The sequence below is a fragment of the Anabrus simplex genome, chromosome 6, assembly GCF_040414725.1.
Source record: "Anabrus simplex isolate iqAnaSimp1 chromosome 6, ASM4041472v1, whole genome shotgun sequence".
NCBI lineage: Eukaryota > Metazoa > Arthropoda > Insecta > Orthoptera > Tettigoniidae > Anabrus > Anabrus simplex.
In genome coordinates this window covers 234,488,208-234,503,381 of record NC_090270.1, presented here as the reverse complement: position 1 = coordinate 234,503,381, position 15,174 = coordinate 234,488,208, and the positions used below count along the sequence as shown (strand labels likewise).

Below are 15,174 nucleotides of genomic sequence, written 5' to 3'. Positions count from 1 at the left end.
TTGTTAAGTTTCTGTTCTTTTCGGCACCGAAAACGTGTTTGCAATGTCCGTATACAAAACCACCAGAAAACGACACTATCTCACTTGACTTTCGGACCTATCAGTGTAGCCGTGTTGCCATATTGCACGTCCGAATGGAACTAGGATTTAGATTTTCGATATTTATTTCTTACACGTGAAACACTATAAGATATGCATTGTCTGGAGTACAAGACGTATATATAAAATAATATTATGTTCATGTGGCGTGCCACTGAAATCGTGTTCGCGTGTCACCTAGTGACACGCGTGGCATAGGTTCGCCATCCCTGCTATAGTCCAATCTGATATTCATTTTCCCAGTTTTCTTCCACTTTGTTTCACTCAGGCCCATGATCAGAAGTTTCCTCCTTTCCACGAGGTCGACCAGCGACCGTACGCAACGGCTGCCGCAAAGACTGCCAGGAATTGCACGCTAGCACCCCTGCTGGACTGAGATCTGAACTAAAATTACCGGGCAGGTGATTTAAATCGTTTAGCGCATCGGGTCCTGTTTCTCTTCCTCCCTCCCTCCACGCTTAAATATATTCATTTCTTTTCTTCTTTCTTTCTCTTACCTTTTTCTGAAATACTTTGTTCTGAACAATGATACACCTGGAGGTTGGCCTGTGCTGCTTTATTATTATAATTTTATTTTTACTAATTCACAAAGCCATGAAGGAAGGGAGTGACCGGCCTGTGCTGCTTTATTACTTTTTTGGTGGAAACAAAATGCTTACCGGCCTGTGTTGCTTTTTCGTTGTTGTTGTTGTTGTTGTTATTATTATTATTATAATTTTACTAACTCACAGCCATGAAGGAAGAGAGTGACTGGCCTGTGCTGCTTTATTATTATTATTATTATTATTATTATTATTATTATTATTTCATTTTTACTATCTCACAAAGCTATGAAGGAAGGGAGTGACCAGAAGGTGAGTAGGATTGACAATCCTTGTTTCAGATTAAGAACTATGACAGAAATAGACACTAACATCACCTCGTACCTTGGTCCTAATATTCTATGCCGTGAAACCAAAGATGCCGTCAAACATTTGAAAAACAACAAACCCACTGGTATTAATAACATTTTAGGAGAAATGCAGAAAGTGAAAGGAAACAATGTCATATGTGTCTTCAATTCAATATGCAATAAGTTTGGATAGCAGTTGAATAACCTAAAGACTGGACAATATTCATATTAATCCTTCTTTACAGAGCAAAGTGTAGCTCGCGCCAAAGTCCCATTTTAATTCCATGGCTGTGACAATATGGAAGCTGCTGGGGTGTGAGTGGTGCTGAGTAATGACATTCGGAGCACGACTAGGGCGTCTGAGTGTTATAAAATGTGTTACAGGGTCAAACGTACAGCAATAGAACTTCCTGGTCCTGTTAGGAAAGCAATGGCAAACTACCACATGCCTCATTACGGCATTGCCATCAGTTTATGCTGTTTCCCTATAACTACGTAACCTTTGGTGGTGTTAATTTGAGGAACCAGCCAGCCTCTGGACTGATAACCTAAGACACCAGACAAGAAAAGATCAATTCTACAATTACTGTAGTACAGCATTAAAATTGCACGCTAGCAAAGTCTTATAGCATATACTGGAAATAAATCAAATCAATCATTTCTGATCTGCCTTTAGAGCTGTTGCCCAGGTGGCAGATTCCCTATCAGTTGATTACCTAGTCTTTTCTTCAATGATTTCTAAGAAAATGGAAATTTAGCAAACATCTCCCGTGGTAAATTATTCCAAACCCTAATTCCTCCTCCTGTAAATGAACATTTTCACTCAATTAGTCTTCTTTAATTCCAAATTCATCAACATTATGATCTTTCCTACCTTTAAAAGCTCCACTCAAGTTTGTCTACTACTGTCATTCCATATGATTTCACCACAGACAGCTCGGAACACACCAGTTATAATTTGCATTCAAATTTTTATTTTTTATTTTTCTATTCCACCTATTCGATACAATTGATTTTGTGTTGCTAGTAAATCATTTTACAACAACATTACATTAAAAGGGACATTTTTTGCTCGGTTTCCGAGCATCCTCAGCCTTTGTAACTTATCTCAAGTTTAAGACCTGTCATTGTTAATTTGCTTATAACTAATTTGTACTTAATTATAAATCTAAAAACTAAGTGGTAAAATACGTGAAGATAGGCATTTGTAAACACAATGGACAGTTACAATTTAAAATGACAGTGCTAAAATTGGGATAGACATTGATTCTAATATCACTGACATCCAAAACACAGTAATATTCTCACAGTGATGAAATTTGTATTGAATAGGTGGAATAGAAAAATAAAAATTTGTATGCAAATTATAGCAAATTTCAATACGGGTCTGAACATGAGAATAGTTAGCCTACATGTAACACACAGGTTAGTTGAGCAGCTCATCTCCTTACCTCAAACTCTTTCCAGCCCAAAGTTTGCAACAATTACATAACACTGTTCTTTTGTTGGAAATCACCCAGAACAAATCATGCTACTTTAATCTGGATTTTTTCCAGTTCTTGCACAAAGTAATCCTGGTGTGCAAACAGTGAGAAGCCTGTAACAGCATTCATTCCCATATGATCTGTCACTTAAGCATCACGACTCCTCTAAAATATTTTGCAATATGTATATTTCTATACATCCCCCTAGTCTAAAAATGTTTCTTTGTCCAAAGAAATGACTAGATTGGAATCAGAATTGTGTCTGCTTTCCTCTACTATTTCTTCATCAGTTCCTCAACACTTCAGCATAATGTAAGAAAGTGCCATATCCTTTACATGGCGGAAAATAAGGAAAACACGTAGAACAGAAACATCTCATTACCTTTCTTTTTTTTAAAATGATATTTGTTCATGGCGTTGACCTATAGAGATCTTTTGCCACTACTTGCACCATATGATATGAACCTGCGTGTAATTGGAATTGCAGAAGTATAGAGTGTTGAATGTGAGGAAAGGAGCATTAAGGACAACACAAATACCCAGTCCCCAGGCCAGGGATATTAATCATTACAATTAAAAAACCCCTGACCGGGCCGGAAACTGAACCCGGCGCCGCCGGGTGACAGGCGGACGTGTTGCCCCTTACACCGTGAGGCCAGACTACCTTCCATATACTCTGCCTGACAAAAGAATTGAAGCACACAGAAGAGAAGGAGGAAACAAAATGAAACTTCACGTGTTGAGAGGGTATGTGATGTTATTTCAGTGATTGCTAAATTGATTCAAATTTACAAAGAACTAGCCCACTTATCAGTATGACACTGCACCCCTCTGGCCTGGATGCATGCATTGAATGTAGGATGCTAAATGGTTTATTTTGTCACCTATTGACTACATATAAATTTTACATTTAGTGGAATTTATTATTAATTCCGCTTGAGACATGTTTCGCCCTTCATTGAGGGCATCATCAATCAAATTACCTCCTCAAGGCAAAAATGAGGTACCTGATTAGTATTTAACATGCACAATTAATACACATTACAATGGGAAAATTAAGTACGAGAAGCACTTGTACAATGGTGATGGTTAAACAATATAAGTTTATAGAATAAGAAGTTGGCACCAATGCTTAAAATTACTGAGTAATTATAGCAGAGTTCAGCAGTGGTGCTCTGAAGAATAATTGACGCACTCATAGGAAATTATAAAGTTTATAAAATTATTTACAGTATAACAGTCAGGGGGGAAAGGGTATAGTGCTCGGCATCAATGTTTGTAACAAAAATTACTGTCAACGGTTGGTAACTATATGGTAAATTTACATTATCCAATTGAACAGTTGAGAATTTACAGTTTATATACATATTTACAAGAGAGCAGCTTGGTGAGCAAGGATATAAAAAAAAGTCTAGTACCAAGTGCGTCCCATTGTTTTAATCGTTGGAAGATGATTGTAGCATTGACATATCAGAAATATGCAGAGTGGTTTAATCTTAGTTTATAATCACAGGGGGCAGGGAAAATATTCCATAGCCAAATGAGGTTCTATAGGCATCAAACAGAAAGTTGTCTGGTTGAAGCACCGGGTTCGGTACGGTGAACTGGTCAGCGTGGACGGAGACTCAATGGGTGTCATTGAGTCAACGGTGCATTTGAATGGCAACAATGATGGCAGTTATTTGTAGGTAATTGTATTATTGGGAATATGTTGCGGGTTGAATCCTTCACTTTTTCTTAGTTAACTTTTTGTAGCTTGGAATGATGTGTGAAAACATCGGTGTGAGATGCCAGTGAGACTTAAATTGATATTATTTCGTGAATGAAAGTATGAAGGACCTCAGGACGAAGTTTCTGTTTTTTGTTGCTGGTCAGTGAAATAGAATGGAGTTGTTTATTCTATGAACTGCAGTGGAGAGATTAGAATGTATACGGTAACTACAGAGTCAGAGCGTTGTAGCTGGGATGAGGCATCTCTTCATTTTGTCTGCGAAGAGGAGCCGTAGTGACACGCCATATTCGTGCCGATGTGCGGTGGAATTCTAGCGTGTTGTATGAAGTGGAAGTTATCTGTAATCGAGATGTTAATAGTATTAGATGGTGTGTAAGAACAGATCATGGTAAGTAATGAAGAGTAAATGTTATGTTATCACTTGCAATGCATGGACTGATTCGGTTGGGAAGGGTGTCAAAGCCGTTGTATCCTCTGTTGAGGTAAGCTGGCCCAGAACAGTTGTAACTTATCCTTGATATCCTGGATACTGGCACTGAGACACAGTTGACATCTGAGCTAGTCCCACACGTTCTATTGGGGACAGATCTGGGGATCTTACTGGCAACGGGAGTATAGCTCAACATCGCGCAGACAGTTTGTAGACACACGTATCGTGTGTGGACGAGCATTGTCCAGTTAACAAATGGCACCATGATACTGTCGCATGAGAGGGAACATATGAGAAGGTAGGATGTCTGTGATGTACCACTGTGCCAACAGAGCTCCCTCAATCACTACCAGCCGTGGATTGAAGTCATACCTGATGGCTCCCCACACCATGTAGCCAGAAGTAACACCGCTGTGCCTCTCCAAAACATTGGAAGAATGGAACCTTTCCCCAGGCCGCTGCCATAATCGCAGAAGATGATCATCCGGGGCAAAGCAGAACCGCAATTCATCGCTGAACACAATGCAATGCCATTCTTCAGCTGTCCAGGTTTCCCAGTCACAGCACCACTCCAAACACAGCTGTGTGTGCTGTGATGTGAACGGCAACCTACGCGTGGGATAGAGATTCCCTAGTCCGGCTGCTGCTAGTCTCCAACTAATGGTGCGGGATGATGTTGAATGTTTCAGGGAGTCCACTATTTGTTCTTGGATGGAACGCGCAGATGTGAAGGGGTTATGATATGCTTGGTGCACAATAGGGTGATCCCCCCCTTGCGATGATCAGAAGTGGTCGACCAAAGCTCTGACGATAAGTATGCCTGCCCTCGCGTTTCCATGCAGTACAACATTGGGCCATTATCACATCCGAATGCCCCACAAATCTAGATACTGCACGATTCGACAAGCTGGCCAAATAAAGACCAACAATAAGGCCACTTTCAAACTCTGTCAGATGCTGATAACGCTCTCTCACACGAGTATGCGCCATCTCTGTGTCCTTCACAGTACTCAACATCTGACACTATTCACGCCCATTATATACCCTATCAGGCCTGGTAACGACATTGAATATGAACAACACTATTGCACTCTGCTAGCCATTCTGCCTATCACAGAGAATTGCAACTCTTAATCATTTACATACCCGCTGACGGTGTGTACGGGTACGAAGTTACATTGGCATCCAACCATTTCTTCTCGGTGCTTGTATTTTTTTTTTGGTCAGGCAGTAATAATATGTGTATATGTAACATATATAAAATGGCATGTGGCCTCCAGGGGCCTGGTGCAGATATTTTGAGTTGACACCCATGGGCGACCTGCCCATCTCTGAGAATGAGATCCTACATGTGATGAAATCTACTGTTGAAGACGGCACAAACACCCAGATCCGAGCTACATGAAATAACCAATGAAGGTTAAAATCCCCGACCCAGCCGTGAATCAAACCCAGAAATCTTCAGACTGAAGACCAGTATTCTCACCAGTCAGCCACGGAACTGCAGCATAAAGTAACACTTCTGCATAAAATAGGAAATTTGTTTTGCTGCTCACCAATTTTCTTGGCAGTTCTATACATTTGTGTTCTGTGGTTCTATGTATGCATCTTCTAGCAGAACAGACACACTCGCATCAAAACAAATCTCATAACAATAGTACATGCCCAAGAAATTATTGTCAACAATGACCCCTACCCCACTATGACCAATAACTCAATAGCAGATGAAACTGCATAAAGCTGACAATATTTATAATACATCAAAGGAAAATGATAAAAGAAAATTCACTTGGAACTCAGCCACCCAAGTGAGTAATTCAGGGTTAACAAAAATAATATTTTGAAAATACGACAGTCTTTAAAAGAATTCTGTTTATTGCCTTCAGAATGTAGGTGCTGGATGAACTGGTACTTCAAAATACTGGATCAGGAGAGCTGGTACTTCAGACTAAAAGGTTGGAAAACACGGCTGTAACGTGTAACACTGTATGTCGTGTAAGGCTATTCAGAAAACTGGGGGGCAGAAAGCCTTAATACTGATTGATCAGTAAAAATAAACCATCATTAATGTCCTAGAAAACAAGCCAAATTTGTATCCTAATAAATATTGACTCTTAATGTGCGGATCCACGATTTTACTAACAAAAAAGAGAATCCTATAAAACTGGTAAAACTACACTTGAGGTTGTATGGCCTAGTTCTATGGTAAATATATTCCATATTGTACACATAAGATATGCATTTTGCAGACCGGTGAACCTGCAAAATTCGCAAAAAAATATCATTAAGAGATATTTTACAATTCTCCACAGTCGTATTATAATAGACGTTTTCGGCCCCTTTTCTTTTCAAACTGAACTCACAGGGAAAGAAGTGTCCACACCCGCATTTCTTTACAAAAATTTCTAAGTTTTCAGATGTTTACCCTCTTCTTTCAAATACTCAAAAACGTATTACCCGAGCTCAGCTGAGATAACTGGCTATCAGATGTAGACAAGCCGCGAGCTCCAAACAAGAACAGAACATCGAAACTGTCGCTTTATTCAAATCTGGTAAAAGAGCCAGATGTAGAGGACAGACGCGGCCCAAAAAAGAATAATCAAATGTCGTGAAAGACCAAATCTATGGAATGCGACAACCTTTTCCTCTTTAAGACACTTAAAATAATGAGGAAAAACAAAACGATTAAATTATAAATAATATCAGCCAAAATAGGCTACCATTATCAACAAACAAACAAGGAAAAAAGGTAATTAGAAGTACCTAGACTTCATTCAATCATAAAAAACTTGTACAAATGCCGAGGAGACACAGAAAACGGTGTTTGTACCAATTTCACACAGTTAAAATGAGCGGCGCAGTGCCATGTCCATCACCGTAATAAATATAAAACAAAAGTGCCAACCAAAGAGGATAGAAGTATTAATAGGGAGTGAAGCAACGAGCTAGAAAGAGGACTATAGATTGGCTATTGGACCACCATATTTGAATCTACTTGAAAGCCACGTCCGCCATATTGTAAGCGATCAAATCGAGTGGGCTTGTGATGAAGCAAGTACAGTACAGAGGCTGCGGGAATAAATACCGTTTCACAGTTTTCTTTATTAGGGAAGCACTCAAAGATGCGCAATGTCTGTTTAAAAGGACATTAAAAATACAAGATACAGGCTACGTACTTACATATTGTATAAAGAAAGAAAATTAGCGCATTTCCAGTAGTCCGAATTACAAAACAAATCACAAGACATTGCCAAAAATTTAGACCCACTTACAGGGAGTGAAAATATAGAACAGAAAACCTTGAGCAAATTAATATAACAACATCGAGAAATAATTCATATAACTTTCATAATAATAATAATAATAATAATAATAATAATAATAATAATAATAATAATAATAATAATAATAATAATAATAATAATAATAAATCCTAGTATCTTTCCATTTACCTGGAATTGGAATTTTGTATGGATTTAGCCTAATTTTACGACCGGATGCCCTTCCTGACGACGCCAACCCTAGGTGGAGTGATGTGTTTACTATTGCGTGTTTCTGTAGTGGTTTGTAGTATGGTCTGTTGTGTGTAGATGAAGAAGGTTATCCAGTCCCGAATCCAGAGTAATTAATTGTCGACTACCCGGTTAAAATCCTCAACCCGGTCGAATCCGGTGCCCTCTGAACCACAGGCCAGCACGCTGATCATTCAGCCAAGGAGCCGACACTAAACAACTTGGCAGGTTCGATCCTGGCTCAGTACGATAGTATTTGAAGGTGCTGATATCCCTCAGAACTCCTGCGGGACAACATTCCGGCACCTGGCTTATCCGAAAAAGTAGTTAATAGGACGTAAAACTAATAATAATTTACGAAATATAAGTATTCTAGAGCCGTGGGGTACAAGGTTTGAAGTGAACAATGGTGTAATAAAGTATCCCCTAATAATAATAATAATAATAATAATAATAATAATAATAATAATAATAATAATAATAATAATAACGAGAATTTGTAGGATAAACAATTTGAAATAATTGTTGAAAAAGAGAACAGTTCTTCTTGTGATAATGCTCTTAAACCACATAAGTTAACTTTCCTAGATAATTCACTTCGGTTATCTTTGGAAGAAGATTACGGTAACGCCGATTTTTATTTGCCTTATGTAGCACCCTCTCAGACACGCCTTATAGCTACGATGGGATAGGAAAATACTAGGACTGCGAATGAAGTGTCAGTGGCATTAAGGCACAGCAGCCCCCGTATTTGCCTGATGTGAAAATGGGAACCACGGAAAACCAGCTATCAGTGCTGTCGGCAGTGGAATTAGAACTCACTATATCCCGAATGCAAGCTAAGAGCTATATACCGCGAAGCACGTAGCCAACTCGCTCAGTAGTAGTGGTGATGTAGGACTGAAAGTCCTCATCGTTGGCAGAGGGGATGGGGTGACTAGGAAATTCTAAATATTGTAGGTGTGGCGTTGGACAGCAGGCGTCTTGTAACACCGTTGTTCACTTTATATTTATTTTCAAAATGCTGGGGGGAAATGTGCTCTGTAGGATACAATGTAATAATAAATAGTGGTCTTGGTTTTTCGTCCTACCGACTACTTAGTACGGTTTTCGGAGAAGCTGAAGTGCCGGAGTTTTGCCCCGGTGGAGTTCCCTTGCGGGCCGGTAAATCTACTGACACAAAGGTGACCTATCTGAGCACCTTCAAATACCAAATATGGCAACCTGGGCTCAGAAAGCTAGCGCTCTACCGTCTGAGCCATTTAGTCAGGCAGGATACATTTTTATCGTGTTTGGCTGCCAGTTCCTACAAGAAAATAAAAGTAGGCCTAATGTACACGTGCTGGATGGTGCTACACAGGCAACGTAATTCTGCTAATCGCCCTAAACTGTGTACTTTAGTAAAAAAAAAAAAAAATCTTGTCTGAAATATGATATTTATTCTTCGTGTTTTCTCTAAAATTTATGCAATTGCATGCCACACACGTAGAGAGCATAATTTCTTCGATCTAGTCTGTTAAAAGTATCGCACCGTAGGTATGCGGAAGAAATTATATGAATGGCGCTTAAACTATGGAGTCGCTATTTCGTCTTGGCACCACCCAGAGCGCTGTAACAGCCATGTTAGCCACTCTATAGTCCTCTTTCTAGCTCGTTGGAGTAAAGAATAGAACAATCTTTTAGTACCAAAGAATAAAGAGGATAACAAGGTAGGACGACGGAAACTGTATATATAAATTTAATGCAGCCAAATAGCCATACAGTGTAAGAGATATTGTATATAGCAATAATTGCATATTTAGTTCGTTTGATATGCATACTGGCTTATTGATTTTTGATCTTTTAACACATAATTCCGGATGATAGCGTTCGCAACCCTTTCCACAGAGTTGACGTTCACACATCGCCTTTGATTCGTACAATGATAATGAAATAGCCTGTGGCTATGGCTTATGATGATGACGACGACACACACACCCACCCCCGTGCCAGCGAAATTAACCAATGATGGTTAAAAATCCCGACTCTGCCGGGAGTCGAACACGGGATCCTGTGATCAAAGGCCAGCACGCTAACCATTTATCCATGGCGCCGGACTCGTGAAATTATGTGGTTTTACAGATAATCTATGCACTGCCACCCTCGTAAAGATGTGTCTCATTTCGAAATTGGCCATAATCCTCCGATCTATCATACCCAGGTGTCATAAAATCTTGGCCAAATTTCTTATCTTCGCCTTTATAGAGATGTCAGTAACTCCTCAGAGGCTTTAGTGTTCTTCTTCTTCATGAAATGTTGTGTTGGGCTCCTAGTGATTTTCGCCCGGGCTTTAGTGTTCGGTAAAGTAAAATGTATCCTGTGATCTTCTACGAGGAATATTTCTCTCGCCGGAAGGTAGACAATTCTTGACCTTATCATCTTTGATACTCCCAATATTCGTTTGATGAAGAGTGCTTTCACACTCTCTAACCCGTTCAGACCTGAATTACTTTTACAGGCACTAAAAATTATTTGGTTGTAATTTCCACGTTAAAATGGTCCACAAAATGAAAAATTGTGTTTCTTTGAATATTTTAAAAGTTTATTCAGAAATATGGCTTGTACATTATAGTGGACACAAGGTCTCAATAGTCACAACCGAACTGATTATAACTCTACTAGTAGAATTACATTATAAGTAATTTTAATTCAAATTATCTGACAGCGGTTCCTAATATGGCATTATTTCATACATTGCATAGGTTTCTTATGTATTAAATATTCTTTATTTCTGATGACTCGTAAATCTGAGGACTTTTCCTGTGGAAAGACATGAAGCATTTACGCTTCTTTACGAAGCAAAGATGGACATTACATTTGTCACAATACACATGGATTTTCCCTTTGCACCCGGTGTTATTACATCGCGCTGTTTCATCTTTCTCACCTTAATTGGGCATATGACCTGGAAAATCTCCCAGGCCAAATGATCCTTCATCGCGGCAATATCTCTCGCGAATAAGACTATGGCATCCGCGAATGCAGGGATACACAAAAACTAATTAACTCTTGAAATTGGTTGAACTTCATTCTTCTGCTTTATCACGGACGGTGGAGTTTTGATATCACTGGAGCTGAGTCGACCTCGTCTTTGGAGATTTGCTCGTTTATTCATTTTGACTAGGGCTTCTCCAATCCTCATTCTAAAATGCAACAGCTCGAGGATCTTCTTGCATTTTATCCCGTTTTTCCACAATCACGTGTGTATTCAGGCCAGCTATTGACGCAAGCCATATCAATTGCATTAAAGATTATGCGCAATGTCAATTTCATAGATTTTACAAAAATTCTGTAAAGTTCAAGAAGATGATCCATCTTGTCAACACCACTCATGCTATGGTTATACGACTTTACAATTTCTGGTATCCTCACCATAATGTATACTCACACACCACACATAACACTATCCTCCACTACATTAACAAGCAGTTACCTACACATGGCAGATGCCGCCCACCCTCATCGGAAGGTCTGCCTTACAAGGGTTGCACTCGGCTAGAAATAGCCACACGAAATTATTATATACCATAGTGTATTTCCTAGTTTGCTTGCCCCATCTCTGTATCTCATCTTCTTCACCAACTCCAACGAAGTTTTAGGCCGGTAGTACAGATCTATTATCAACCCATTTGCGCAGCACAATGTTTCCATCCCGGCTTGTCACCTCGTCATTATAGTCTTTCTCTTTCTTGCTTGCTTCTTTGCCTGTCACTAAAGGAGGACTGGCAAATCGGTTCACCTTAACAGTACCAGCAGCATGGATGTTCTTAAATTTTAATACACTGACTGACAGAGCAAATGCAACACCAAGAAGGAGTGGTTCGAAAGGGATGAAAGTTGGGGGAAAAAACAGAGACGGCACGGACGAATAATTGATGTTTATTTCAAACCGATGTGCAGGTTACACAATGCGTACGGCATCGACTCAGTAGGATGTAGGACCACCGCGAGCGGCGATGCACGCAGAAACACGTCGAGGTACAGAGTCAATAAGAGTGCGGATGGTGTCCTGAGGGATGGTTCTCCATTCTCTGTCAACCATTTGCCAAGTTGGTCGTCCGTACGAGGATGGGGCAGAGTTTGCAAATGGCGTCCAATGAGATTCCACACGTGTTCGATTGGTGAGAGATCCGGAGAGTACGCTGGCCACGGAAGCATCTGTACACCTCGTAGAGCCTGTTGGGAGATGCGAGAAGTGTGTGGGCAGGCATTATCCTGCTGAAACAGTGCATTGGGCAGCCCCTGAAGGTACGGGAGTGCCACCGGCCACAGCACATGCTGCACGTAGCGGTGGGCATTTAACGTGCATTGAATACACACTAGAGGTGACGTGGAATCATACGCAATAGCGCCCCAAACCATGATGCCGCGTTGTCTAGCGGTAGGGCGCTCCACAGTTACTGCCGGATTTGACCTTTCTCCACGCCGACGCCACACTCGTCTGCGGTGACTATCACTGACAGAACAGAAGCGTGACTCATCGGAGAACACGACGTTCCGCCATTCCCTCATCCAAGCCGCTCTAGCCCGGCACCATGCCAGGTGTGCACGTCTATGCTGTGGAGTCAATGGTAGTCTTCTGAGCGGACGCCGGGAGTGCAGGCCTCCTTCAACCAATCGACGGGAAATTGTTCTGGTCGATATTGGAACAGCCAGGGTGTCTTGCACATGCTGAAGAATGGCGGTTGACGTGGCGTGTGGGGCTGCCACCGCTTGGCGGCGGATGCGCCGATCCTCGCGTGCTGACGTCACTCGGGCTGCGCCTGGACCCCTCGCACGTGCCACATGTCCCTGCGCCAACCATCTTCGCCACAGGCGCTGCACCGTGGACACATCCCTATGGGTATCGGCTGCGATTTGACGAAGCGACCAACCTGCCCTTCTCAGCCCGATCACCATACCCCTCGTAAAGTCGTCTGTCTGCTGGAAATGCCTCCGTTGACGGCGGCCTGGCATTCTTAGCTATACACGTGTCCTGTGGCACACGACAACACGTTCTACAATGACTGTCGGCTGAGAAATCACGGTACGAAGTGGGCCATTCGCCAACGCCATGTCCCATTTATCGTTCGCTACGTGCGCAGCACAGCGGCGCATTTCACATCATGAGCATACCTCAGTGACGTCAGTCTACCCTGCAATTGGCATAAAGTTCTGACCACTCCTTCTTGGTGTTGCATTTGCTCTGTCAGTTAGTATATCTCCAACAAGTGGTAGGTAGTAAAATAGTTGTCAAAGAATAGCTTACGGTGATTTTCATGAATCCTGTTTGAGAGATGGAGCACTACTGCAGCACCGAGGCCATAATTTTTCATAATAATCTAGTCCAGTTGGGGTGTGTTTTCTTGTTATATTAAAAAGTCATACGCTAGTCCACTCCTACCACATACCACAAAATCTTTACACCCCAAGGAGACGGTTCGCCCTTAACATACTGCTTGATAGATAGCTGTACTCTGAATGGAACTATCTGTTCATCTATACATAGCTCTCATTCCATTTGTAATTAAAGGCAGCGTTTCCATATGCTGTCATAAATAGGTCTCACTTTCAATAGTCTAGCACTGAAGTTCTCTGGAATATCAAGGTAATTTACCACGTGCAGATTGGACCTCAGCGTGAAGTATCGAACCTTTGACATTGTATCTGAAAATAAGTCTATATGAAGAGCATTGTTCCAATATAAACAAGCTCTTGGGAAATTTTGAACACCCAATTACAATGTGCACTCCATTTAGAGATTGCATTTCTTCAGCACTTGTCTTGAAAGGAATATTCTTTTGCAGCGCATATACTGTATGTTTGATTTTTCCGCCATTAATTCAAATTCCTTTTCACATACATACTGACTGAAGTATGTAATACGAGGGCAGATCAAAAAATAAACTGCACTTCCCAATTATGGCCAATTATTACACCACCTATACAACAGCAACACGACTATAACGACATACACTGTAACGTCACTTTTCCACATAGTTTCCAAGAGACTCCAAATATTTCTGCGAACGCACAACCAACTTGCCAATGCCGGATGCATAGAAATTTCCTCCAGCGTTCTGCAACCAATCGGAGACAGCGGCCTTCACCTCCTCATTGGTCTGGAAACGTCGACCACCGAGTTCCGTTTTGAGCTTACCGAACAGATGAAAGTCACATGGCGCTAGGTCGGGACTGTAGGGTGGATGTTGCCAGACCTCCCACTTGAAACGCTGCAGCAGTTCTCTCGTTTGGGGGGCCTTGTGAGGTGTTGCGTTATCGTGCAACAAAATCACACCGGCGTTCAATTTGCCCCGGCGCTTCTCTTTAATCGCTTTACGCAACCGGTGCAACGTTTGACAATACGACGCCGCGTTAATCGTCGTTCCTTTCGGCATGAATTCCGCGTGCAGCAAACCCTCCATGTCAAAGAACACTGTCGCCATAACCTTACCGGCTGAAGGTTGAACCTTGGCCTTCTTTCGTTGTGGTGACGAAGGGTGCACCCATTCCATTGATGTTCGCTTCGTTTCGGGGGTGAAGTGGTGGACCCACGTTTCGTCGCCTGTGACGATTCGCCGCAGAAACCCGTTGCCGTCTGCAGCATAGCGTTGCAAAAATGCCAGGGAAGATTGGAAACGTTGTCCCTTGTGCGCATTGGTGAGAAGACGTGGGACCCATCTTTGACACAGCTTACGATATCCAAGGTCCTCGTGAACAATGGCGAACACACTGCCATACGACATGTTCAGCTGCGTCGCGATTTCTCTCAGTTTAAAGCGCCGGTTCTGTCTAATGATCGCATTCACACTGTTGACCTTTGCACGGGTCCTGGACTTTGCGGTCCTGCCTTCGCGATGGTTGTCCGTGATATCCGTGCGTCCGGCTTCGAATTGCTGACACCACATTCGATACCTTGCCGGGAAATGGCCCGCTCCCCACACACAGCACTAATTTCACGATGAATGTCCGTGCAATTCTGCCTTTTGGCCCATAGGAATCGGATT

General features: G+C 41.6%; 1 protein-coding gene across 1 annotated transcript in view; it reads right to left on the bottom strand.

Moving 5' to 3' along the window:
* The window catches only part of LOC136875947 (splicing factor U2AF 50 kDa subunit), a 179,854-nt gene extending 172,320 nt beyond the window's left edge, over positions 1-7,534 (bottom strand). Inside the window, exon 1 of the mRNA XM_067149566.2 lies at positions 7,401-7,534. The gene's annotated coding sequence lies outside the window, so the exon portion shown is untranslated. The remainder of the gene's footprint in view (positions 1-7,400) is intronic.
* Positions 7,535-15,174: the final 7,640 nt, after the last annotated feature.